A 27765-nucleotide genomic window follows, 5' to 3' on the forward strand; every position below is an offset into this window, starting at 1 on the left:
CAGAAAAATATCAACTTTTATTGAAGTTGTTATTTTCAGAATACATTTCTATAATACTATTTTCTTACACTTTTTGGCTAGATGCTCTTTAACAAGAATTTTGTAATGTCATTTTCTACAGAGGAAACATTATTTAGTGTTTAGCACAATTTATGGAAATACGTTTTTTATTATTGTCTGTCTCAAAAGGCTTTTTTGTGCTTCAAAATTCATTATTGCTAATGATATGTAAAATGTTTAGGATCATTGTCCTATAATGAGGGGAAATTCTATTAAATGTCTTTCATATATCAACTGTAAAATTTCAGGGCACTTCGAGTTTCTTGTAGAGTGAGTAATTTTAAATGATCATTCATTAACTGATTTGTCATCAATGTCCTCATTGTAGTAGCACTTTGTGAGTTTTAGATTATTTTTTGTTTGTATGTCGTGTCAAATCAGCAAGAAATTTATTTTCCAGTTATGTTTGAATAATTAATTCCTCTTAATTAATTTAATCATCAAACAAGCTAAGAGTTGATCATTACTTCTGATGAAATTTACCTCTTTCTGTTAATGACATAACTGGGTTTTAGGTAAAATAAATGTTTGCGGGTATGATCTGTATGATGTTTCATATGGAACCACCAAACTTTGTCAGGACAAGGTTCATCAGATACACTAAGATCTTTCATAGCATATTGGTATGCATAAGATATGCAAGTTTACACATATATAGACTCCTTATTTGTAATACTGCTTAAGATTTATGTCTTTTACAGGCAATAACAAATGCTGGCAAAGATGTGGAGAAAAGAGAATGTTTGTACACTGTTAGTGGGAATGTAAATTAGTAAAAACATTATGGAAAACAGTTCCTCAAAAAACTAAAAATAGAGCTACCATATTTTTGGATCCAGCAATCCAAGTCCTAGTATATACCCAAAAGAAAGGAAATTAGTATATTGAAGAGATATCCGCACTCCCATGTTTATTACAGCATCGTTCATGATAGCCCAGATTTGGAAGCCACCTAGTGTCTATCAACAGATGAATGGATAAAGAAAATGTGGTATTAATACATATCCACAATGGAGCACTATTTGGCCATAAAAAAGAATGAAATCCTGTCTTTTGCAACAAGATAGATGGAAGTGAAATAAGCCAGGCACAGAAAGACAAACATTACATGTTCTCACTTATCTATGGGAGCAAAAAGTTAAAATAATTGAATTCATGGAGATAGGAGAGTGGACGGATGGTTACCAGAGACTGGGGAGGGAAGTTCAGGGGCAGGGGCTGAAGGAGAAAATCGCCATTCTCTTATGTCAGGAATTTATTCTTTAGGCAGCATATATAGTTATACTGTATCATATACTTTTCAAAGAAAATTGTATCAAATCAAATTTATGCAAATTCTTGCATTTATAGGACATATATATATTTTAATTTTTGAGTTTCAATTTTTGTGGGTACATATTAAGTGTATATATTTATGGGTTGCATGAGATATTTTGATACAGACATACAGTTCATAATAATCACATCAGGGTAAATAGGGTATCCATTATCTCAAGCATTTATCCTTTGTGTTTCAAACAATCCAATTATACTCCTAAAAATGCTCACTTCCAACCCTACCAACAGAAAGGACTTTTGACAGAGGAGAAGTTGTAGTGTTAAGAGTCAGGGGTTGTATGGGGTAAAAATAACTTCTTTTTGAAAATTTTGTGATAACATAAGATCATGTGAACCCACTGCCAGTGTCCCTCTAAGAAGCTCATGCCATGAAGGACCCTGAAGTTCAAGCTTCTTTAACTTCATGGAAAACCTGCTTAGGAGGACACTCAGGGAAAAAGATCATCAGAACTGCCTAACAATTCCCCAATGGAACAAAACCCTAATGTGGCCTATGAGGTACTGCCTCCTTCACCTACACCTGTCTCTATAGCAGCTCAGACTGAGAGGTGAAGCCAGCTGGACTTGCTGGGTCAAGTGGGGACTTGGGGAACTTCTCTGTCTTACAAGAGTATTGTAAAATGCACCAATCAGCACTCTGTAGCTAGCAAGGGGATTGTAAAATGCACCAATCAGTGCTCGGTAAAACTCACCAATCAGCAGGATCCTAAAAGTAGACAATCACAGGGAGGATTGAAAAAAGGCACTCTGATAAGACAAAAATGGAACATGGGAAGGGACAAATAAGGGAATATAAGTTGGCCACTCCCATTCAGCAGTGGCAACTCACTCAGGTCCCCTTCCACACCGTAGAAACTTTGTTCTTTCGCTCTTCACAATAAACTTTGCTACCACTCACTCTTTGGGTTCATGCCATCTTTAAGAGTTGTAACACTCACTGCAGAGTTCCATGGTTCCATTCTTGAAGTCAGCGAGACCACAAACCCACCAGGAGGAACCAACTCCAGACACATCTTGGGGGTTCGTCCAGAATGTCACCATGCAGTGAGTACCGTTGGACCACTTTCACTTGCTATTCTGTCCCATTTTTCCTTAGAATTCGGGAGCTAAATACCAGGCACCTGTTGGCCAGTTAAAAGTGACTAGTGCAGCCGCCAGACTAAAGACACGGTTTCAGGCTTTCTGGGAAAGAGCTCTCTAACAACCCCTGACTCTTCAGAGTTGGGAGTGTTGGTTTGCCTGGAAACAGCTTCCACTTTCCCTGTACTTCTGGGCTGAGCTGAGGGTCAACAGAGAGGAAAACCATACAGCTCCAGGGTCCTAACAACAAGTTGGTTGACCCTGCAGCCATGAGCAGAACTCTCGAAGTTACGTCACCCAAGCAAGACTAGCCCATCTATCCTATCTATCCTGACCCTTGCCTCCTGGATCCTAATGCCTGTCAAATAAACTTCCTCCCATCTCTCTTCTCCGAGGCTAGTCCTGTTTCTAAAAACCACACCCTGTCCCTGGTGCTCTTCTAGTTTATCCTATAAGAATGATTTCTAGTATAAATTTCAGGACTCTGTTCCCTTCTTTAGGCACCTGGGCTCACCAATCAGAAAGACATAACTATTGCCTAAAGCCCCGTCGGGACAGGGGACTATCTTATCTGGAATTTTAGGATTCCTCCTCAGACTAGCAGGCCTAACAAAGGCTATTCCTGAAGTTAGGATATGGGGAGCCTCAGAAATTACAGACTTCAAAATTGGGAGGGATATCTTTCCCATTCATATGATGAGAAGTGAGGACCAAAGGCATCACTCTTCCCACCCTGGAGATCCCTTCCCTCCCTCAGGATATGGCCCTCTACTCCATTTTGAGGCATATCATCTTTATAGGAAAAGTGTAAAGTCCCAATACTAACAGGAGAAAAGGCTTAGGACTCTAACAGGTTTTCAAGAATGTGTCAGTAAGGGCCACTAAATCTGACATTTCTTGGTCCTCTTTGTGGTCTAAGAGGAAAGGCAAGGGTGCAAGTTTTCAAGAATGTATCAGTAAGGGCCACTAAATCTGACTTTCCTCAGTCCTCTTTGTGGTCTAGGAGGAAAACTAGTGTTTCTGCTGCTGCTTCAGTTAGCGCAACTATTCTGAACAGCAGGGTCCAGGGACCGTTACGAGTTCTTGGGTGGGGGGAAAAAACAGACCAAAACCATGGGTGGTTTTGTCTTGCACATGGGAAACACTCAAGCATCAACAGGCTCACCCCTGAAATGCATCCTAAGCAATTGGGACCAATTCAACCCACAAACCCTGAAAAAGAAGTGGCTTATTTTTTTCTGCAATACAACCTGGCCCCAACATTCTCTCTCTGATGGGGAAAAATGGCCACCTGAGGGAAGTATAAATTAAAATACTATCCTGCAGCTTGACCTTTTCTGTAAGAGGGAAGGCAAATGGAGTGAAATATCTTATGTCCAAGCTTTCTTTTCATTGAAGGAAAATACACAACTATGCAAAGCTTGCAATTTACATTCCACAAGAGGACCTCTCAGCTTACCCCCATATCCTAGCCTCCCTATAACTCCCCTTCCTATTAATGATGATCCTCCTCTAATCTCCCCCACCCAGAAGGAAACAAGCAAAGAAATCTCCAAGGGACCACAAAAAAACCCAGGCTATCAGTTATGTCCCCTTCAAGCTATAGGAGAAGGGGAATTTAGCCCAACCCGGGTACAAATGCCCTTCTCCCTCTCTGATTTAAAGCAAATCAAGGTAGACCTGGGGAAGTTTTCAGATGATCCTGATAGGTGTACAGATGTCCTACAGGGTCTAGGGCAAACCTTCTACCTCACTTGGAGAATTGTCATACTATTCTTAGGTCAAACCCTGGCCTTTAATGAAAAGAATGCAGCTTTAGCTGAAGCCTGAGAGTTTGGAGATACCCGGTATCTTAGTCAAGTAAATGATAGAATGACAGCTGAAGAAAGGGACAAATTCCCTACCAGTAAGCAAGCCATCCCCAGTATGGATCCCCACTGGGACCTCAACTCAGATCATGGGGACTGGAGTTGTAAACATCTGCTGACTTGTGTTCTAGAAGGACAAAGGAGAATTAGGAAAAAGCCCATTAATTATTCAATGATGTCCACCATAACTCAGGGAAAGGAAGAAAATCCTTCTGCCTTCCTCGAGTGGCTACGGGAGGCCTTAAGAAAATATACTTCCCTGTCACCCAACTCCCTTGAGGGTCAATTGATCCTAAAAGTTTATCACCCAATCAGCCACAGATATCAGGAGAAAGCTCCAAAAGCGAGCCCTGATCCCTGAACAAAATCTGGAGACATTATTAAACCCGGCAACCTTGGTGTTCTGTAATAGGGTCCAAGAGGAACAGGCCCAAAAGGAAAAGTGAGATGAGAGAAAGGCTGCAGCCTTAGTCATGGCCCTCAGACAAGCAAACCTTGGTGGTTCAGAGAGGACAGAAAATGGAGCAGGCCAATCACCCGGTAGGGCTTGTTATCAGTGTGGTTTACAGGGACACTTTAAAAAAGATTGTCCAATGAGAAACAAGATGCTCCCTCATCCATGTCTGCTGTGCCAAGGCAATCACTGGAAGACGCACTGCCCCAGAGTGCAAAGGTTCTCTGGGCCAGAAGCCCACAACCATACGATCCAACGACAGGACTGAGGATGCCTGGGGCAAGCACCAGTTCATGTCATCACCCTTACTGAGCCCCAGGTATATTTAACCACTGAGGGCCAGGAAATTGACTTCCTCCTGGACACTGGCACAGCCTTCTCCTGTCCCAGACGACTGTCCTCAAGGTCTGCTACTATCCAAGGAATCCTGGGACAGCCTGTAACCACATATTTCTCCCACCTCCTCAGTTGTAATTGGGAGACTTTGCTCTTTTCACATGTCTTTCTTGTTATGCCTGAAAGTCCCACACCCTTATGGGGGAGGGATATATTAGCCAAAGCTGGAGCTATTATCTACATGAATATGGGGAAAAAGTTACCCATTCATAGTCCCCTGCTTAAGGAGGGAATCAACCCTAAAGTCTGGGCATTGGAAGGACAATTTGGAAGGGCAAAAAATGCCCATCCAGTCCAAGTCAGGCTAAAAGACTCCATCAGTGTAATTACACCCTACAACTTCAAGCCCCAGCTGATCATAGTAACTTCTGAGTCACCCAAACAGCTCCATTCAGACGGCTTGTCTGCTTCTCAGGGCCTCCAAAAATCATCACCTCCTCCCTGCTTAACAAACAGTCCAGGTTTTGTAATGGCAAACATACTCCATGCATGACCATTCACCCATGGACACCCCCTGCAGCAGCGTCCCCACCACTACTGAATGCCTCCTCACGCCCTCTCTCAATCACTCTCTCAAATGGTTCCTAGTAGATACAAAACGATTTTTTCTCCAATGGGAAAATAGAACACAGGAAGCCACTCAGTTTTCTCCCAACACTCCTTTCCAGCCGCTCACTGGAGCTACCTTGGCAAGCACTCTAGGAGTATGGGAAAATGAAAACAACAAACTCACACACCTTTTTAACATACACAACCAGTTCTGTCTATCCAGCCAAGGTATATTCTTCTTATGTGGAACTTCAACTTATATCTGCCTCCCCACTAACTGGACAGGCACCTGCACCTTAGTTTTTCTAAGTCCTAACATTAACATTGTCCAAGGAGATCAGGCCCTATCAGTACCCCTCAAAGCTCAAGTCCGTCAGCACAGAGCCATACAACTAATACCCCTACTTATAGGGTTAGGAATGGCTACTGCTACAGGAACTGGAATAACCAGTTTATCTACTTCATTATCCTGCTACCACACACTCTCAAAGGATTTCTCAGACAATTTGCGAGAAATAACGAAATCTATCCTTACTCAACAATCCCAAATAGACTCTTTGGCAGCAGTGACTCCAAAACTGCCAAGGCCTAGACCTCCTCATTGCTGAGAAAGGAGGACTCTGCACCTTCTTAGTGAAAGTGTTGTTTTTACTCTAACCAGTCAGGGATAGTATGAGATGCCACCCGGCATTTACAGGAAAAGGCTTCTGAAATCAGACAACGCCTTTCAAACTCTTATACCAACCTCTGGAGTCAGGCAACATGGCTTCTCGCCTTTCTAGTTCCTGTGACATCCACCTTGCTATTACTCGCCTTCAGACTCTGTATTTTTAACCTCCTTGTCAAATATATTTCCTCTAGGATCAAGGCCATCAAGCTACAGACGGTCTTACAAATGGAACTCCAAATGAGCTCAACTCACAACTTCTACCAAGGACCCCTGGACCGACCCACTTTCACTGACCTAAAGAGTTCCCCTCTGGTGGACACTAAAATTGCAGGGCCCCTTCTTCACCACTATCCAACAGGAAGTAGCTAGAGCAGTCATCGCCCAATTCCCAACAGCAGTTGGGGTGTCCTGTTTAGAGAGGGGATTGAGAGGTGAAGCCAGCTGGGCTTCTGGGTCAGGTGGGGACTTGGAGAACTTTTCTGTCTAGCTAAAGGATTGTAAACACACCAATCAGCACTCTGTGTCTAGCTAAAAGTTTGTAAACGCACCAATCAGCACTCTGTAAAATGGACCAATCAGCGCTCTGTAAAATGGACCAATCAGCAGGATGTGGGTGGGGCCAAATAAGGGAATAAAAGCTGGTCACCCAAGCCAGCAGCAGCAACCTGCTCATGCAAAGGTCTGCGGCTTCACTCCTGAAGTCAAGCTAGACCACGAACCCACCCGAAAGAACTCCGGACACATCTGAAGGAACAAACTCCTGACATACCATCTTTAAGAACTGTAACACTCACCATGAGGGTCTGCGGCTTCATTCTTGAAGTCAGTGAGACCAAGAACCCACCGGAAGGAACCAATTCCAGACACATTAGGAGAAATACCTAATGTAGATGACGGGTTGATCAGTGCAGCAAACCACCATGGCAAGTGTATACCTACCTATGTAACAAACCTGCACGTTCTGCACCTCTATCCCAGAAATTAAAGTATAATTTTAAAAAAATACCATGAGAAAGAAAAGTCTTCCCCAGATGATTCCAGTGTGCGCTAGAACTAGGACCTTTAACCTACAGTGTTCCTCTTCAAATACCTGACTGATTCCTATTCTTTTTCACATCCCACAGTGATCAGCATTTCCTAAGGTGGACCTTTCCCTGCCTGCCTGGACTATGTCATATCTACCATATCACCTACATTCTAAGAGATTTACTGTTTTCACACACAAAAAAAAGGTGTCTCAAAACTAAGAAGTCAGTAGCTGAAATTCTGCATCTTTGCAGAACAAAATCAATGGCAATTAGCTTTTTAAAAAACAAACTTGAGGTCTGGTACTCTGCTTGGGATCTCTTTTTGACACTGTTTCATGCCTTCATCTTAGTTATCCCCAAAATAGGTTGGGGGATGAAATCTTGTCATTCCAATTATTAGGTGCAGGAGGTCAGGAGTGGGGGGAACTAATTAGCTGCTAGTGAGTAGAAACCAAGGATGTAACTAAACATCTTACAATGTTGCTAAACACCTTACAGCCCCTGCCACAAGGAAGAATTCTTTGCCCAAAATTGCAATCAAGTGCTGAGGTTGAAAAACTCTATCTACTTAAATAAAAGTGCATGTGTTCAGTGCAGAGAAATAGGACTTTACATCAGTAATGTTTATTGAGTAGAGGTAGTAGACCAACCAAATTTTGTGAATAGCTTCTTCAGTGAGGTATCATTTAAACCCAGATCCATTAACATTTTTAAAATTTTACTTTATCACACTTAAACAAAAAGGAGAGCAAAAAGGAAAAAGCTGCTTTTTCTGTCTGTGGTTTGTATAGCTTGGCCTTCATTCATTCACAGTATTGAAGATTACCTCATTTCCTTTTCAGATTCTGGAAAGAGACACTGTGGTTTGGGGAATAACCATTTGAACATTAAACCAGTTATTCACAGGAAGAATAGAACAATGATCTGAATAAGAAAATCTCGAATTCCCACAGAGAATTAAGCAATTTAATCATACTGTAGATTATTTTTTTTTCAGATCAACGGTGTTAAAACAGATGCTTAAAAGAGGCAACTTATGGAGAAAACCAGAGACTGGGACCACAGGGGCAGAGATTCAAGTCCTCGTTCAATCATTTCCCAGCTATGTCATCATGAGCATGTTATTTACCCCTTCAGAATTGTTTCCAATTGTATAAAATGAGGATCAAAATGCCTACCACTCAGGACTAATTTGAGGATTTAATGAGGTGATATTAATAAATCAACTGGCACACAGTAGAAAGATAGCAAGTGACAACTTATGTTATTATCCTCGTCATCATCATGACCATCATCATCAACTTCTTTACCCCCCATTTTCTGGTAGGCGTGGGGATACTAGCCACTTCGTGTAAGTCAAAGCGAGAAGAAAATGAGTTGATGCATTTGACACTGCTTACACATAACTGGCTTTCAGTACATTCATTCATTGAATAAATATTGCATGCTAAAGAGTGTGAGGAACTGCTCCATCAGTGTAAAGATCAGCAAATATCCCTACCTGGTGATACTTACATTTTAGAAGGAGATAGAAAATAAATGATAAACACAATAAATAAAGTAGCATATTAGAAGATGATAAGCACTGTGGAAAAAAATAAAAAATACAGTAGAGTAAATGAGATCAGGAGAAGCAGGTCAAGGTTAGCCCCACTAAAAATAAACATTTGTGTATGTTAGGGGGAGAACAAAGGTTGTTAAAGGTATTCCCAAGAGCAGTAAACAGTATTGCTCTCACCTTCTTAGAGTTACTATAGTAGCTCTAAAGCAAAAAAAAACATTTATTTTATAAAAAGCACCGAATTCTAGGAACCATCCTTGCCCTCATCCACCACGATTCCCTTCATGACCCTGATCCCCTCTTCCAGCAGCAGAGCATATGCAGTGGTCTTCCCTCAAAGGTACACAAACCAGTGGTGTTCCCTGACAATCTACTAAGGAGTCTGGAAGTGCTCTGGCAAATGTAGAGAAAAAAGTGATAGAACAAATTTTTAATATACAACTGACAGAAATGTTGCCATATTCTTTTTTCAAATGTTCCAACAAGATGCATATACACTATAAGGGCTGCACACGTCATGTCACTGCTACTAACAATCAACTGAGACCCATTTTTTTCTCATGAATATGTTCTTATATTTATGTGCTACTACTTACCTATGTTAAATATATTTTTTTTTACAGTTTGTTGTACTTTAATGTGTAATACTTAACTCAAGGTACAAGACAATTGCATTTAACATTGTTATAAATAAAAGAGACATCAGATCAATCATTAAGGGCTCCAGAGTGAACACCATCTTCATAACTTCCATGTTTATCATCTTTACTTTCTGGATATAATTTAACAAGATTATCAATTTGAAGAATGGTAATTGCAGCTTCTGTTGCAAATTTCAAACGCTTAACTGTAACTATGGGTGGTTCAAACACCCCTGCTTGTTTGTTGTCTCGAGGTTTACCATTGCTCAATCAAGACCAATCCATTTAGATTTTTACTTTCTGGGTTAACCTGAGCCTCATTATGAAAAGCTCTTAATTTTGCAACCAGATCTGTGGAGTCCTGGGCAGCATTAACTGCTAGTGTATTGGGAATAACAAGAAGTGATCTTGCAAACTCTGCAATAGCAAGCTGTTCCCGAGACCCCATGCTGGTTGCATAGTTTTCAAGGTATATGGAAAGGGTTGCTTCTACAGCACCACCTCCACCGGGAACCATGGATTTTGACTCCAAAACTCTCTTCACTACACAAAGTGTATCATGTAAAGAGCGCTCCATCTCATCATACATGAAATCATTTGCCCCACGTAAGATAATCGATGCAGATGTATGAGCCTTGGTGTTTTTGATTAAGATCAGCTCAATCTCACAAATTCTCTCCTGTACCACTTCTTCTGCCTGTCCCAACATTGCAGCTTCAAAAGTTTCTTCACCTTCCAAATTGGCCAGGGTTGACAGAATAGTTGCTCCAGAAGCTTTCACAAGGCGTTTAAGCTCCCTTTTTAAAACTCTTCTAACTGCCATAGCACCAGCCTCCACAAAATACTTCAGACACATATCATCAATTCCACCAGTGGTTAGAATAACATTGGCACCAGTCGCTAGGATCTTCTGAATTCTCTTCTTGGTGATATCTGATTCTCTCTGTCTAATTTGGTCCAGTTTTTCAGGGTCTGTAATGACTACCTGTACACCAAGCTTCGTTTTTGGTTTTTGCAGGCTAAAGTCAAGGCAAGCAATTTTTGCATTTATGATTCTCTTGGGCATGCCCTGGGATCCCACCACACAGTTGAGTGCATAGCCACTGATGAGCATACTCTCTGTTTGACTTCTCCCATGGGTTTTCAAAATATTAACAGAATTGACTGGATAGCGTGGCTGGCCTCTTGTGTCTGTGTATTTAATAGCAAGTACAGCATCTACTATCATGTTAGCAAAGAAATCACCATTTATTCCAATGATTTTGGAAGACATGGATGTCTTAGCAGCATTAATCAGGCAATCTCTTCCCAGTTCGTCTCTGTTAACAATTAGGTTTTCATTGATATAACACACTGCTTCCTTGCAAGCAAGTCGATAGCCACTAATAACTGATGTGGGATGAATTTTCTGTCTGACTAATTCATCTGCATTTTTTAGGAGTTCTGCAGCAGTAATAACCACTGACGTAGTTCCATCTCCAACTTCTTTGTCTTGCAGATCAGCCAGCTCACAAAGAACTTTAGCTGCAGGATGTTCAACTTCCAGTAACTTCAGGATGGTTGCACCATCGTTAGTAATGGTTACATCACCAATATCCACAAGCATTTTATCCAAGCCAACTGGACCTAGAGAACTTTTTACAATATTGGCAATGGAAGCTGCAGCCATAATAGGAGTCTAAATGGGGCGGACACTGTGGCTCACATCTGTAATCCCAACACTGAGATGCCGAGGCAGGAGGATAGCTTGATGCCAGGAGTTCGAGAACCCCTTGGGCAACACAGCGAAACCCATTTCATTCTGGTAGCGGATCGCTTCCCCAGTGCTGCGGTCATGGTACACGGACAAAGCCCCTCCATCTTCGCGGCAGTGATACACATTGAATTCTGCTCACACCGTGAGCAACCAGTATCGCGGCCCCTGGCCGATCAGGGCAGTGGCTGCGACGGCCTGGAGCGTACCCAAGCGATGCCCCAGGAGCTGCTGAGTAACACTGCCCTACCTGCTTCCCGGCTGCCCTGGCCTGAAATATAAATTTTTATTATTTCTATTCTGCTGCCTTATATCCCAATTCACAAAAATGGGTATATAGTTCAAATCTGGTTTTAGTGTAGTCATAGTGCTGAAATCAGCATTATAAATTATATAACTCAAAATAACTGGAAGCATAAATAGCAAACAGGACTCTAGTATGAATTTTTTAAATAAATCTGCATTTGCTGGGATAAGTGACTCTGTGGGTAAAATGATTTTTCCCATGCAGCTAAAAGTGGGAAGTATAAACAGGAAGTAGGACAATGAATCCTTTATCCAAACAACGAATTCTATTGGGCTCTTGATGCATTTATCTCTGGCCCTAATGATATCAATTTTATGAAATTTTACCAACTAGTGGCAGGAGGTCATCAAAACTTTTCCAACAATCTCCAAACACCAGTGAATTGTTTTCATAACAAGGGCAAATAATGCCTTCCAGGAAGAAAGCATTATTTTAACCCTAAAGACAGAGAAAAGAAAAAACTATAAGAAATATTATTCAAAGTTGCAACCCTCTTAGCAAAAAAAATAGGTGCACGTCACACTATAGCTAAAAAGGTTAATAACAACCACAACATTAGCGACGATGTTATACGCAGAGAAAAAGCAGAGCAAGTCATTGACACAATTTCTGTAATGTTAGGGGCACCCAGCAGCAATTGTTATTATGTGAACAAGCTAGTAGAGATTTTGTGTTACGCCTGTAATCCCAGCACTTTGGGAAGCCGAGGCAGGTGGATCACTTGAGCACAGGAGTTCGAGACCAGCCTGGCCAACATGGCGAAACCCCTTCTCTACTAAAAAATACAAAAATTAGCCAGGCATGGTGGCACATGTTTGTAATCCCAGTTTCTGGGGAGGTTGAGGTATGAGAATTGCTTGAACCTGGGAGATGGAGGTTGCAGTCAGCCATGATGATCATGCTGCTGCACTGCAGCCTGGACAACAGAGCAAGACTCTGTCTCAGAAAAAAAAAAAGAATTTATCATCAGAAGGGTAGCAAAACTTAGATTTGTAAAATTCTCACCTGGTCATGTAAAGAATAAAAAGGTGTATTAGGAAGAGAACACTAGGGTATGGCCAGGTCACCGTTTGATAAAGATATTAGTATAGATGGACAGAAATCAAATGTTATTCATCAAGACAAGGCAAGAAGGACCCCAGGGGTATTTCAGAGATCTTCAAGTCTGCCACTTGCATCACAGGCCCAGAGTGTCCATAGGCCTCGAGGACCTTTAGAGCAGAACAGTGGCAAATGAGGGGCTTGTGGGACCTTGGGGCTCATGCCCAGGGCTACCTCAAGTCTCTGTTCCCCATATTCTGGTGCAGTGCTCTTCAACTGCCCTAGCTGTGGCTCAAGTGGGCCCAGAGGTGGCTTAGACCACTGCTCTAGAAGGCACAAGTGGTAAACATTGGCAGTGTCTGTACATGTCAACTCTAAAAGTGCACAGAGTGTAAGAGCTATGGAGGCACAGCTACCTCTACCTAGATTTCAAAGGATGCCTCAGAAAGCCTCAAGGCCCAGACAGAGAACAGCTACCACAGAAATCCCACAACCAAGGTAATGCCCAAATAGAGTTGTGGGGTCAGAGCCACTGCAGAGAGCCCTCATTAAGGCAATGCCTAGTAGAGCCATGGGAGTGGGGCCACAGCAGAGAGTCCCCACTAGGTCAATGTCCAGAGAGCCACGGGGTTGGGTCCACTACAGAGAGCCCCCAGTGGGGTAATGCATAGTGGGATCAGGGCTGCCCCTGAGACCTGTAGAGCCATCAGCATGCAACATCAGCCTGAGAGAGCTGCAGGCATCTGACTCCAACTCCAAGAGCAGCTGTGTGGGCTGCACCCTGTGAAGTCATGGGGATGGACCTGCCTGAAGCCTTGGGAGCCCAATCCCCACCCCAGTGTGTCCAGAAGGCAGGATATAGAGTCAATTATTGTTCTCAAGCCTCAAGATTTAATGTTGTTTGTCTTATGGGGTTTTGAAGTTTTGGGGGGCCTATTACTCCTCCCTTCTTTCCTATTTCTTCCTTTGGGAATGGAAATGTCTGTCTGTCTTGTATTTTGGAGACACCTAACTTGATTGAGTTCACAGGTTTACAGCAGGAAAGCAATTTGCCTCAGGATGAAATACACCTTTGATTCTCAGCCATGTTTGACATTGATGATACTTAGATGAGGCTCTGAACTTTAGACTTTTGAGTTGGTGCTGGAATGAGTTAAGACATGTGGGCTATCAGGATGGAATGAAGGTATTTTGTATGTGAGAAGGACATGAATTTTGGAGAACCAGCAATGAAATGCTGTGATTTGTATGTTTGTGTTCCCTTCAAAATTCATGTTGAAACTGAATCTCCAATGCAACAGTATTAAGAGAACGTTTAGGAGGTGATTAGGCAATGAAGGCTCTCCCATCTTGGATGGGACTAGTACTTTATAAAAGGGCTGGAGGGAATGGCCAGTCTTTTCCCCATATGAGGACACAGCATTCAAGGTACCATCTTGGAAGGAGAGCAGCCCTCACCAGACACTGAACTTGCCAGCACCTTGATCTTTAACTTCCCAGCCTCCAGAACCATAAGAAATAAATTTCTATTATTTATAAGCTACCCAGTCATAGGTATTTTGTTATAGAAGCAAAGATGCATTAAGGCAGGGGGAACATGCTAATGTTTTTGAAAGACAGGTTAAGAGATTCTTTCCAGAAATTGATAGTCAGTTGAGATCATTGCTGTGTTTTCAAGTGCCTCAGTCAGCTGTATGTTCAGTCCTAACTAGCCTGACATTATCCCTCAGGACTAAAATATCAGGTTTTTAGAGCTGAGGAGAAGATATTTTTAAATTTTTAATTGAAATATGGTAGAAAATTGTTCATTAACCATTAACTTTATTCACATATCAAGAAAAGAAACCTATTTCATACTACTGAGCATATTTTAAAGGCACAAAACACCTTATTCTCATGCTAAAAAAGGATTTTCAGAATTGAATGAAAGTGAAGGATGGATTAGAAAACCATTCAGAGTCCAGTTTTTGAGAGTGATGTGCTTTAGAATTGGACATTCTGATCTCTATGCATTGGCATTTCAATTTCATTTCCACTGAACCTAAGGCCTTGTGAAGCCATTAAACCCCAAGCATTTGAGACCTACAACCTTTTCAAGTTTTCATTTTACCCTTAAATTTTGGCCCTAGGATTTTTCCTTTCTTTCTTATAAATTTGACTATGCATTGAAAAGGGTACTTGTTGTGCTTTGTCTGGCACCTCTGGGTGTTTTGCACTGGAAGAGGTGGTAATGGATAATCTAGTCCACCATATTGCATGAAATGGAAGTACTCATTATTCTTTGTTGTTCAAGTGTAGGTCACCTAAAACAAAACCAAATTTATCCTCCAAATTATTTTCTCTTCTCAAACCTAAATCACTGTATTTCTTCAACTTCGTAAGCAAGTGGAAAGACAGAATACATTATCAATTGCATTATTAGCAACTTAATTTCCACATTCTTCTTCTTCTTCTTCTTCTTTTTTTTTTTTTAGATAGTTTCGCTCACTCTTGTTGCCCAGGCTGGAATGCAATGGTGCAATCTCCGCTCACTGCAATGTCTGCCTCCCGGGTTCAAGCGATTCTCCTGCCTCAGCCTCCTGAGTAGCTGGGATTACAGGTGCCTGCCACCACTCCAGGCTAATGTTTGTATTTTTAGTAGAGACAGGGTTTCACCATGTTGGCCAGGCTGGTCTCGAAATCCTGACCTCGGGTGATCCTCCTGCCTCAGCCTCCCAAATTGCTGGGATTACAGGTGTGAGCCACTGCGCCCAGTCTTCAACATTCTTCTTTTATGAAAGACTATAAATTATGAAACTGGTCATGTTTTCCTCTTGCTTAATAAAGTGTGCATCACTACAGCAGACATGTTAAAAATCCTTACTCAACATTTCTATTCTCAGCCTTCAGACAATCATGCTATCAGCGCATTCTTGCTCTGGTCCTTCTACTGTGCAGCACCTCACTTTATGGTCCACCCCTTCTCCCTCTCCATGTCCCTATGCATCCCTATCTCCAGCTTCAAATTTCTCTCTCTTTCTGTCTCTCTCTTTCTCTCTCTCTCTTTCATGCACACTAGATTAGCTCTCTCCCTGATTATTTCCAAATGAATATATATAAATTCATCATATGTATGGCTTTCCCATTAGCATAGTCTATCTTCCTTAGAAAGCAAAAAAAAAAAGATTTTCCAATATTGACTCAGCCCTATATTCTCAAGACTAGTTACCATCCCCCTTAAATTCCTTAGGAGATCTTAGACTGACACTGAATCCACTGTGACCCTGTTTATACTTGGTCTTGAGCTAGTAAATCATCTTCCTCTCTCCCACTCCCTGAGAAAGTCAGTTTTATCTCCCTCTTCCTACATTTCTGATTCCCCCTCAGTCTAAATTAGTCTAGCCCTGCCACTCTGCCAGCTGGACAGTCTAAACTAACCTCTAAATGGAGGTGAGGATAACTAGCAATTACCATGAAATATATGTAGCAATCAGTGGCCTGACGCTCAGAGATCTCTAACTCTGACTTATCGACCATGGAGCCTTCAAGGACAAAACTGAGAGATTTTAGGGTGATTTTTATTACAAAAATAAAAAGCAGGCCCTTGTAACAAATACTTTATGTAAGCCAGAATGCTCAATCATAGTGACCTTTAAATTCCATAAGTTTACCCAAATGGACCTGCAAGCATTTATCTGAAAAATATCCTTAAATCTTTGGGGAATATTGGCTACAAACCCTGAGATAATACTAATTCCTGAAACTCATAATACCACTTTAAAATATGCCAGTCTGAGCATAGGCTTATCGGAGTCAGGTGACAAATGGAGATCTAACTCAATGTCACCTCGGAGTCAAAAGGCCTGGGCTCTACCAGCAGCTCTGTGTCTAATTTGTTAACCCTGTGGGCCCCAATTTCCTTCTCTACCAAGTGAGGGCTAATGCCTATCTCATAGAATTAGCTTAAGTATTAAATGTTTTACATAAAAATATTTCCAAATTTGAATAAATGTGAATAAACACAGTACTCTTCTTGCACAACCAAACCAAGTTTTACTATAGTCAGTTTGAAGAAAGAAACCCAGAAAACAAAAAGGGAAAAAAATGATTGTAGAGCCCTATCCCTACCCCCGTGGTAAGGTCCAAACTGCTTAACTGGGAACACAAGTTCAACTATTTGTTCCTAGGAGCTCACAGCTGGCACCTTGAGATTCTGCTACACTGTGGTGTAAAGTTCTGTAGTATAATGGATGACACTGCAAGAGCAGCATTTCTTAGAATTCATCCAAAGTTTAATTCAAACAACTCTCTGTATTACATCATTATTTTTAGGATTAGAAATAACAGATGTAAATTACAGTAGGCTGCCTGGCATTCACCAACTGGTAACAATTATTTGTATTACTAACAGCTTGAGTCCCAAGAAGCTATTCATTTATTCTTTGCTACTGAGTACATATTTACTGAGAAATGATGCCAAAACATTTAGATAAGTCCTTTGAGGAGAATATATATCTTTCTCGAGAAACTTATTCTTGGCATTTTAGGAGGCAAAATGTCAGACTTTCTTTAGATTAGACAAACAATATTAGAAAAGACCATCTATAATCACTAAATCAGGCAATTTGGATAGAAAACAGGTTAGCAAAGTTAGGAGGAAAAGCCTTATATTTAGTATAATATTTTAAAATTACAGCTATACTATCTACAATTTCCAGCTATATATAAAACACTGGTGAATTGCCATTAAAACTCCTTAAAGAAGGGGATTTTACTCCAAATAAAATTATTGAATTGGAAGCACAAGGCCATAAATTTTGGCATATTCTGTCTCCAGACCATTTTATTTTCCTAACCCAGAGCCTAAAGGGAATGAATGTTTGGTTGGTAGGGTGGGGGACAAAAGAATACAAGAGAGATAGGAGCACTGAAGGAATCGAGGCTAGAGTAGGGACCTATGTCTAGGCTTGGGTAGGAATGGAAGGGCTGAATAGCCAGAGACATGGATGAGGGCACCAAGATCCTAAAATGTGTGGAAGAGGATACCCAGATGCAGGAGCAAAATACAGAAAAGGAGCTGCAAGACAAAAATTCTGCTGAAAGCTCATTCTGCCTTCGATGTATATCCCAGAAATCTACTTCAAATGTCCTTGCTTCCTAACTCACTGCCAAAAATGTGGGAGTCATTCCTGACATTTCCTCACCCTCACACAACATACTTTGTTATCTACCACATCCCTAGTTCAGGAATCCATCATCCGCCCAGCTCATCTGCCCTGCCTCACAACTGTCTCCGTGCCTCTGAACTTGCTCTTTCAGGGCCCTTTGCCACTTCCAGCCTATGACCATCCCAAATCACAAATCTGATCCATGTACCCCCATGGTAAGGCCCAAACTCCTTAACTGGGAACACAAGTTCAACTGTTTGTTCCTGGGAGCTCACAGCTGGCACCTTGAGATTCTACAAGTTCTGTAGTATAATAGATGACATTGCAAGAGCAGCATTTCTTAGAATTCATCCAAAGAAGACAAAAAATGCTATAGATTATACAGTTTTCCCATAGAATGATGATTTTAAGTAAATCATTTACAATTGAGACTATTTGTATATCCTTCCTGCAGTGGTTCGCTTTCAAACGCAGTTCTTCCTGTGATCCACTACTGACACAAAATCTAGAATGTGCTATTAGCCGAGACGTGAGAAACATCTGTACTTTCAATGAACTTATGCAATAAGCATCCCACACTGCATAACTTGCCATGATTATTGTTTCTTCATAGGACATTTGGCAATATTTTCCAATATTATTTCTTGACAAAGAAAAAATGTTTTATTTAATTTCATGCCATTTTTCCTTTGAATTATTTTAGCCATTTATATCTGCATTATTTCAGCAAGAAGGATATACTATTTCTCCATGGTGTATAACTTTTTGTCTTTTGATATTACAAGCAAGAAATTTAAATCCAAGCACAGTGGTGCATGCCTGTAGTCCCATACGCTCAAGAAGCTGAGGTGGTAGGATCCCTTAAGACCAGGAGTTCAAGGCCAGCCTGGAAACATAGCAAAACTCCATCTTTAAAACAAACAAACAAAAAAACTAATATCTGTCCTAAAAATATGTTCCTGAGTTTGGTGAAATGTTAAGACTTGATCCTGACTTGAGGACTGCAGGACTTTAATGCTGAAATGATTGTTTCATATTCTAAGCACCTGCTGTCAAGGGTCTTGCTAATCAAGCTGGCCTCATGCTATTCTTACTTTATATTTCCAGATACTTTATTGTGATTGTCAATTTTATGTGTCAACTTGACTGGATACAGGGTGTCCAGATATTCAGCTAAACATTATTTCTGGGTATGCCTGTAAGAGTATTTACAGATGAGATTAGCATTTGAATCTCCGGACTAAGTAAAGCAGATTGTCTTCCCAAATGAGGATTGGCATCGTCCAATCTGTTGAGGGCATGAATAAAACAAAAGATTGAAGAACGGAGAATTTACCCCTTCTGCCTGACTGCTTGAGCTAGAACATCCATTTTCTCCTGCCCTTGGTCTGAGACTTACACTATGATTTCCCCTGCTTCTCAGGTCTTCTTCAGATGCAGACTCTATTACACCACTAGCTTTCCTGGCCTCTCAACTTATCCCTTTCAAGGTCCTTTGCCACCTCCAGTCTTTGTCCTAGGTCTGTAGCTTGCAGATAGCAGATCGTGGGACTACTCACCCTCCACAATTATGTGAGCCAACTCCTCCCAATAGATCTTTTATATTTAAACAGAGACAGATTAGATAGATAGATAGATAGATAGATAGATAGATAGATAGATAGATAGATAGATAATAGATAGAAAAGAGAGAGAGATATATAAAGATATATTCTGTTTCTCTGGAGAACCCTAATATAGATTTTGTTTGTTTCTGAGATTGGTTCTGAGGGAACAAAATGCTACAGATGAATTTTCTGAATTGGTTCCAGGATTCCGGAATTATCTCCCTAATTTGATGAGATTTGAAGATACTAATGACTATTTTCAGAAGTAAAGAGAGCACTGATAATTCACGGGATATTCTGGCAATAGAGATATACAAAATATCTGCATTGGAAACTCCTAGTCAACCACTTATAAGAATCAACAAACGTGGTGGCTATAATGAGGTTATATTACTCAAAATTATTATCAAAATTTTCTCTCATATATATAGAGAGAGAAAATTCTGGGAAAACTGGTGACTATAAAGAGGTTGGCTATTTACACCTAATATTGCTGACCAAAATGGTGTAAGAAAAGAATGAATTCAGGAATTTGAACTCTCAGCTTGAGCACTGCATAAATGACTTAAAGGCTTCTATGTGTGCCCTGAGGAAGCCATTATTTCCTATAGCCAGAGCTGAGATTGCTGCAAATCAAAAACAGAATCTCATTTTGCAACTAGCTGAAATACAACACAAGTTAAACTCCTAGCCTCACAGGGTGTCTACTGTTAAAGTGAGGACATAAACTAGGAAAGTATAGGATCTTACAAATTGGGATGGGGACATGTGAGAAAACTTTGATGACGCTAGAAACATTGAGTTCCTGAATTCTGGTAGTTTTCTTTGCCAGTAGAAGAGGCTCCCCCACCCCACAGCAGAACAGCCTTCCCACCCACAGAACAAGTGGCCTCCCAACAACCAGTGGTAGCACTTACCCACCCCCAGTGGGAGTGGCCTCTCCACCTCATCCAAAGGGATTAACCCTGAACTTCCTAGGAAGTTGTCATGCCCCCACCCCAGGCAACTGCCTTGCAAGACTGCTGATTCACCCCAGGACCCACCCTCACCACCTCTCTTTGCTTCTATACCTATAACTGATTTGTCCCAGCAGGCCCCGAAAGGTGAAGTACAAAGTGTGACCCAAGAGGAGGTGTGCTACACTCCAAAACAACTATTTGAGTTTTCTCATTTATACAGTCATAAATCCAGGGAACACAAGTGGAGATGCATATTAAAGGTTTGGAGTCAAGCATGGTGGCTCACACCTGTAATCCCAGCACTCTGGGAGGATCACTTGAGCCCAGGAATGCGAGACCAGGCTGGGCAACAGAGTGAGACCCCGTCTCTGTGAAAAACAATTTAAAAATTAGCCAGCAAGATGATGCACATCTGTGGTCCCAGCTACTCGGGAGGCTGAGGAGGATCACCTGAGCCTAGGATGTCAAGTCTGCAGTAGGCTATGTCCATGCCACTGCACTCCAGCCTGGGCAACAGAGTGAGACCCTGCCTCAATACAAAAAAATAAGGTTTGGGCAAATGGTGGAAAGAACATAAAGTTTAATCCAATCAAGTTTATTGATTGGGCTCACTAAGCAGAAATTCTGCATTAAATGTTGAGCTCAAGGAATTAGAAAGGGCTCTACATTTTTGTTGAGTGGTCGGCTGAAACATGGACCAAAAGTTGGCCCACAGTGAGTGAATTTATGTATCACACCTGCATTGGTTTAGTGTAGAGGAAGAGATTCAATGGTTTAGGGAAATTGGAATCTTAGAGTGGATTTGTCATAAGCCCTGCTCGTTCACACTGGGAGGGTCCAGAAGATAGACCTTTCACTAATACGGTGAGAAATAAATTTGTGAGAGGAGCCCTAGCATCCCTGAAGAGCCTTGTGATTGCTCTTCTCTGTAGGCCACACCTCACAGTGGAAGCTGCAGCCACTGAATTAAGAATTAAATGCAGTGAGAGTAATTGGATCCTGGGTGGCAGGGACCAAGCAGCAACACTTAACTGCCAAAGACAAGGCGGGCATGGTTACCATCACGGACAGCAGAGTCACAGCAGCAAGCTGAATGGTCTGACATATAAAACCTATGGCACTGGCTGGCTGATCACAGTGTTCCTAGAGTAAAATAGGTAGCAAACCTAGTAACTTCTTACTTGATCTGGATAAGCAGAAAAGTTCTAGGTTAAGTGAACAAAGTCTAACCTGTATCATAAAAACAGAGAGCCAAAGCCCCTCAATCAATTTCCAAACAAGATCACTTACAACCCCTTGAATGAAGGGGAGGTCAGGTCCCCTTGAAGAAGGACCCTATTCACTACTTAAAAGTTATATTAATTACACCTCTCCACCTTATACAAAGGGACCTTTGACCTTTTACCAAAGTAACTACATTGGGGAAAAGGAAATAATTGGACCTTTTCAGGACTACTGGACCCTGGCTCTGAACTGACACTAATTCCAGGAGACCCAAAATGTCACTGTGGCCCTCCAGTCAGAGTAGTGGATTATGAAAGTCAGGTATCAGTGGAATTTAGCTCATGTTCATCTCATAGTGGGTCTTGAACTATTTCAGTGGCCCTGAACCCATTCTGTGGCTATTTCCCCAGTTTTGGAATGCGCAATTGAAACAGATATAGTCAGTAGCTGGCAGAACCTACAAACTAGTTCACTGACTTGTGAAGTGAGAGCTATCCTGGTGGGAAAGATCAAATGGAAGCCATTTGGAAAAGGCTTCCACTTTTCCTTAGGTTTACTACCTAGGAAAATAGTAAACCAAAAGCAAATTCCCAGAGGAATTGCAGAGATTTGTACCACCATTAAGATACTTCAAGGATGCAGGGGTAGTGGTACCCACTGAATCCCCATTCAACTCACCTATTTGGTCTGTGAAAAGACAGATAGGTCTTGGGGAATGACATAGATTATCATAAGCTTAACTAGGTGGTGACTCCAATTATAGCTGCTATAACAGATATGTTTCATTCCTAGAACCAATTGACACATCTCCTGGTACCTGGTTTACAGATATGGATCTGCCAAATGCCTTATTCTCCATACCTGTCCGTAAGGCCAACAAAGCCAGTTTGCTTTATTGAGGCAAGGTCATCAGTACAATTTCACTGTCCAACCTCAGGGATCTGGTCTCTCCTCAGCCCTTTGTCATCATAAATTAGTTCTTAGAGATCATGGCACCTTCCCTTCCACAAGATATCACACTGATCCATTACACTGATGACATTCTCTTTCACAAGATATCATACTGATCCATTACATTGAGGACCTAGTGAGCATAAAGTAGATTCTACTCTAGGCTTATTGGTAAAACATTTATGTGTCAGAGGATGGAAAATAAATTCAACAAAAATTCAAGGGCCTTCTACTTCAGTGATATTTCTTTGTTTTTTTTTTTCTTTTTTTCCCTTTTTGAGACAGAGTCCCGCTCTGTCGCCCAGGCTGAAGTGCAGTGGCACGATCTCATCTTACTGCAAGCTCTGCCTCCCGGGTTCACTCCATTCTTCTGCCTCAGCCTCCTGAGTAGCTGGGACTACAGGCATCCGCCACCACACCCAGCTAAATTTTTTTGTATTTTTAGTAGAGAACGGGGTTTCACCATGTTAGCCAGGATGGTCTTGATCTCCTGACCTTGTGATCAACTCACCTCGGCCTCCCAAAGTGCTGGGATTACAGGTGTGAGCCACCGTGCCCAGTCCTATCTCAGCGATATTTCTAGGGGTACAGTGGTATGGGAAACATCCAAATATCCTTTGCAAAGTGAAAGATAAATTCTTGTATCTGGCCCCTCATACAACCAAAAAAGAGGCACAATGCCTACAGGGCCTCTTTGGATTCTGGAGGCAACATATTCTCATTTCAGTGTGTTGGTCCAGACCCATTAACACTTGAGATTTTGAAGTAAAGCCCTGCAGTCCTGCACAGATAACTTCTGTCTTGTTGAGAAAGCTCTTGGCCTCCTCCTACTTAGCCTTAGTCAAGGCTGAACACTTAACTGTGGGTGACCAAATTACCATGTAGCCTGATCTGCACATCATGAAATGTTATCTGACCCGCCAAGCCGTAAAGTTGGGTGTGCACAGCAGCACTCCTTCATCAAATGGAAGTGATGTATATGGGACTGGGTCTGAACAGGCCCTGAGGCAAAAGCAAGTAATATGAAGAAATGGCCAAATATCCATGGTCCTCACCCCTGCTCTACTGCCGTCTGCCAACCTGCACTTATACCCTCATGCAAAGTTCCCTAGGAACAGCTGAGAGAGAAGACCCAGAACTGTTTACAGATGATTCTGCATAATGCAGAGGCACCAACCAAAAGTGAACAGCTGCAGCACTACATCCCCTTTCTGGAACATCTGTGAAGGATAGTGGTGAAGGAAATCGTCCCAGTGGGCAGAACTTCAAGCAATGCAACTCGCTGTCCACTTTGCTTGGGAGGAGGAATGGCCAGACATAGAAGTATACATTAATTCATGATCCATGGCCAGTGGTTTAGCTGGAAGGTCAGTGACTCGGAAAAAACATGTTAGAAAATTGATGACAAAGAAATTTAAAGAAGTGATCTGTGAACAGACCTCTCTGTATGGATGAAAAAAAAATGTGAACATACTTGTGTCCCATGTGAATGCTCACCAAAGGGTGACCACAGCAGAGAAGTATTTTAATAATCAAATGGATAGGGTGACCTGTTCTGTGGACAACAGTCAGCCTCTTTCCCCAATCACCCCTGTCATCACCCAATGGGCTCATAAACAAGGTGGCCACGGTGGCAGGCATAGAGGTTATGCAAAGACTCAGCAACATGGACTTCTGCTCATCAACATTGACCTGGTTACAGCTACCACTAAGTGTCCAATATGCCAGCAGCAGAGACTTGCATTGAGTTCCCATTATGGCACCATTCCCCAAGGTGATCAGTAGCTACCTGGTGACAAACTGATTATACTGGATGGCTTCCATCATGGAAGGGGCAGTGCTTTGTTCTTACTGGAATAGACACTCTGGATGTGGATTTGTGTTCCCTGAACACAACGCTTTTGCCAGAACTACCATCCACAAGCTTACAGAATGCCTTATCCACTGTCATGGCATTTCACACAGTATTTTTTTCTGATCAAAGAACTCATTCACAGAAAATAAAGTGGAATTCACTCTTCTTACCATGTTTTCCACTATCCTGAAGCAGCTGATTTGACAGAATATTGGAATGGTCTTTTGAAGACTCAATTACAGCACCAGTTAGGTGGCAATATTTGCAGAGCTGGGCAAGATTCCCCCAGAAAACTACATATGCTCTGAATCAGCAAGTAATAGATAGTGCTGTTTCTCCCATAGCCAGGATTCACAGGTCCAGGAATCAAAGGATAGGAACAGGAGTGGCACCTCTTATTGTTACTCCAGTTACACCAGTAAAATGTTTCCTTGTTCCTTCAACTTTATATTCCGCCTGCCTAGAGGTCTTAATTTCAAAAAGAGAAATGCTTCAACCAGGAGACAATGAACAACAATGGTTCCATCGAATTGGAAATTAAAACTGCCACCTGGCCACTTTGGGCTCTTCGTGCCTCTGAATCAACAGACAGAAAAAGGGAGTTCCTCTGCTGACTGGGGTGACTGATCTTTACTCCCAAGGGAAATTGAACTGTTCACAATGGAGTAAGGAAGAGTATATCTCTCATACAGGAGATCCCTGGGGGCATCTCTTATTATTACTCTGCCCTGTGATTAGGTCAGTGGAGAACTACAACACAATCCAGACAGAACCACTAATGGCCCAGATCCCTCAGTAATGAAGCTGGGGTCACTTCACCAGGAAAAGAATCACAACCAATTGAGAAACTTGCTGAAGGCAAAGGCAATATGAATAAGTTGTGATAGAAAGTAGTTATAAATGCCAGCAATGACCACACACCTAGCTACAAAAATAAGGACTCTAATTGTCATGATTATTTCCTCCTTATTTTGTTATGAATACAATTGTGTATGTGCATATAAATACATATATATTTGTTTTCTTTCCTCTCTTACTTCCCTATTATATAACATAAAATGTATTGTTTTATCACAGTATTTAAGTTTTGTTAATTTTACATCATAATGTTTAAGTTATAAGATTTCAAGAAGGGTAAACCTCACTCAAGTGCTTTAACTCCTCTTCTGGGAAAAGGGTTATACATTTTGTTGTATACAGGATAGGAATATCATGTGGAATTATGAACTTATTATTGTCTTTATTTGGAGGTTAAGTATGGTTTCACAAGGCACGTATAGCTATCAAGTTGGCAAGGGGTGGACTTGTGATGGTTAATTTTATGCGTCAACTTGGCTGGATCACAGAAGCTCAGATATTTGGCCAAGATTATTTGTGAGTGTGTCTGTCAAGGTGTTTGCAGATAAAATGGGCATTTGGATCTGCAGACTGTCCTCCCCAATGAGGACTGACATCCCCAGTCTGTTGAGGACATGAGAAAAACTAAAGGTGGAAAAAGGAAGAACTCATTCCTTCTGCCTGGCCACTTGAGTGGAAACATCTGCCCTTGGTCTGAGACTTATACCATCGTCTCCCTAACTTCTTAGGCCTCAGAACCTCAGACTGAACTACACCACTGGCTTTCCTGTATCTCCAGCTCGCAGACAGCAGATCATGAAGCTTCTCGCCTCCAGAGTCACATAAGTCAATTCCACACACACACAACACACACCCACATACATACATATATACACACATATACATATATGTCTGGAGAACTCAGGTTAATACAACTATATATTTGGGAAAGGCTTGTCATTAATAATAAGTCCATTTGTTGAAAAATGTTGCTAATGTCCTATTTCATGGTCAATGGCTTGTCAGACATTAGATCATCCTTATTTTTGCCTTGTTATGTGGCCAATGTAAGGTTTGTGCCAGATAGAGCTCGCTATCAGTTTCTTATTGTCCATTTGCACTTGTGTTGTTAATATGTCTTCAAAATTCACGGCTTCTTTACAAGGATATTTTTAACCATTGGCCTCAAATCCTAAGCTTCATTTTTTTATGCTCAGAAATTTTCTATTGGGAGCAGGTCAGGGGCAAATAAATGTCAATTCTTTTACCCTAGGTCAAAGATGCATGCCTAAGTTATTCTTCCCACACCTCAGCCAAAGGTACACCACATCTGCAATCCTGAGAGGCAGGAATAATAATACCTTACTTACCATAGGCTGATGTGCCATAGGACCCTGGAGAAGCCACTTCACCTACTATTAGTTGGCCTTCTGTGCTTCACAAGAGGATTTTTCAAATCTCAGCCTTCACAAACCAGAGTAGAGCTTCTGGGACTCCATACTGTTCCTGTCACAGCCCAGCTTGTGTACACATCCAGCCACAACCAAAACCCAACCAGAGGTAATAATTTCAGATTTTGAAGTTCCCTTTATTTCCATACCTGATCTAATTTTGTAATATGCCCTGGGCCATGCTTCATGCCAACACGTATCCCACCTTTATCAGTCAGATCGAATGTATTAAGCCAACTGGAAAAGGGGTACACATCTCACCTTTTCCCAGAGCACTATTTCTCATCAATCCTGCTTCCAGGTGATCACCATGTGCAGCAAATGAAGCTCCTTGATGACCCCATCATATAGCTTGGGCACTTTGCAGAGAAGGATGAGTTTTGGCCAGAAATCTGTAAGGACAGAAAAGTAGCCAGTGGCTTTCAAACAATCCCCTGGAGGGCTTGTAGGCTCCTGAGCCTCACACCCAGAGTTTCTGATTCAGGGAGTCTGAGGTGAGGCCTGAGAATTTGCGTTTCTTTTCATTATTTTCTTTTTGAGACAGGGTCTCACTCTGCATCCAGGCTGGAGTGCAGTGGCCCAATCACGGCTCACCACAGCCTCAATCTCCCAGGCTCAAGTGATTCTCCAACCTCAGCTGCCCCAGTAGCCGGGACCACAGGTGTTCACCATGATGCCCAGCTAATTTTCTATTTTTTGTAGAGACGGTATCTCCCTAGGTTGCCCAGGCTAATCTCAAACGCCTGTGCTCAAGGGACCCTCCAGCCTCAGCCTCCCAAAGTGCTGGGAGTACAGTCATGAGCCACCACACCTGGCCCAAGAATTTGCATTGCTAACAAGTTTTCAGGTGATTACTGAGGCTGCTGGTCCGTGGACCACACTTTGAGGAACACTCCAGACTAAGCCAAAGGATACCTCAGTACTTGTCTAGCATCATCTGGCGATTTTTTCCCCCTGGAAATGCCATCTGTTATCTAACAGCCTGATG

At 41.7% G+C, this 27765-nt stretch overlaps 1 protein-coding gene and 2 pseudogenes across 10 annotated transcripts in view; all 3 read right to left on the reverse strand.

Moving 5' to 3' along the window:
* Window positions 1–5095, reverse strand: part of LOC135968756 (centrosomal protein of 57 kDa pseudogene) — a 23519-nt pseudogene extending 18424 nt beyond the window's left edge.
* The window catches only part of TNFSF4 (TNF superfamily member 4), a 277633-nt gene that overhangs the window by 179326 nt on the left and 70542 nt on the right, over window positions 1–27765 (reverse strand). For 3 of the 10 annotated variants that reach the window (XR_010580561.1, XM_074014756.1, XM_074014672.1), the window contains one exon: window positions 27039–27169. The exons of the other annotated variants lie outside the window; for them this stretch is intronic. The gene's annotated coding sequence lies outside the window, so the exon portion shown is untranslated. The remainder of the gene's footprint in view (window positions 1–27038; window positions 27170–27765) is intronic. 10 annotated transcript variants of the gene reach the window in all.
* The window catches only part of LOC107128902 (T-complex protein 1 subunit alpha pseudogene), a 96865-nt pseudogene continuing 70542 nt past the window's right edge, over window positions 1443–27765 (reverse strand).

Source organism: Macaca fascicularis, chromosome 1 (assembly GCF_037993035.2).
Source record: "Macaca fascicularis isolate 582-1 chromosome 1, T2T-MFA8v1.1".
NCBI classification, from domain to species: Eukaryota; Metazoa; Chordata; class Mammalia; order Primates; family Cercopithecidae; genus Macaca; species Macaca fascicularis.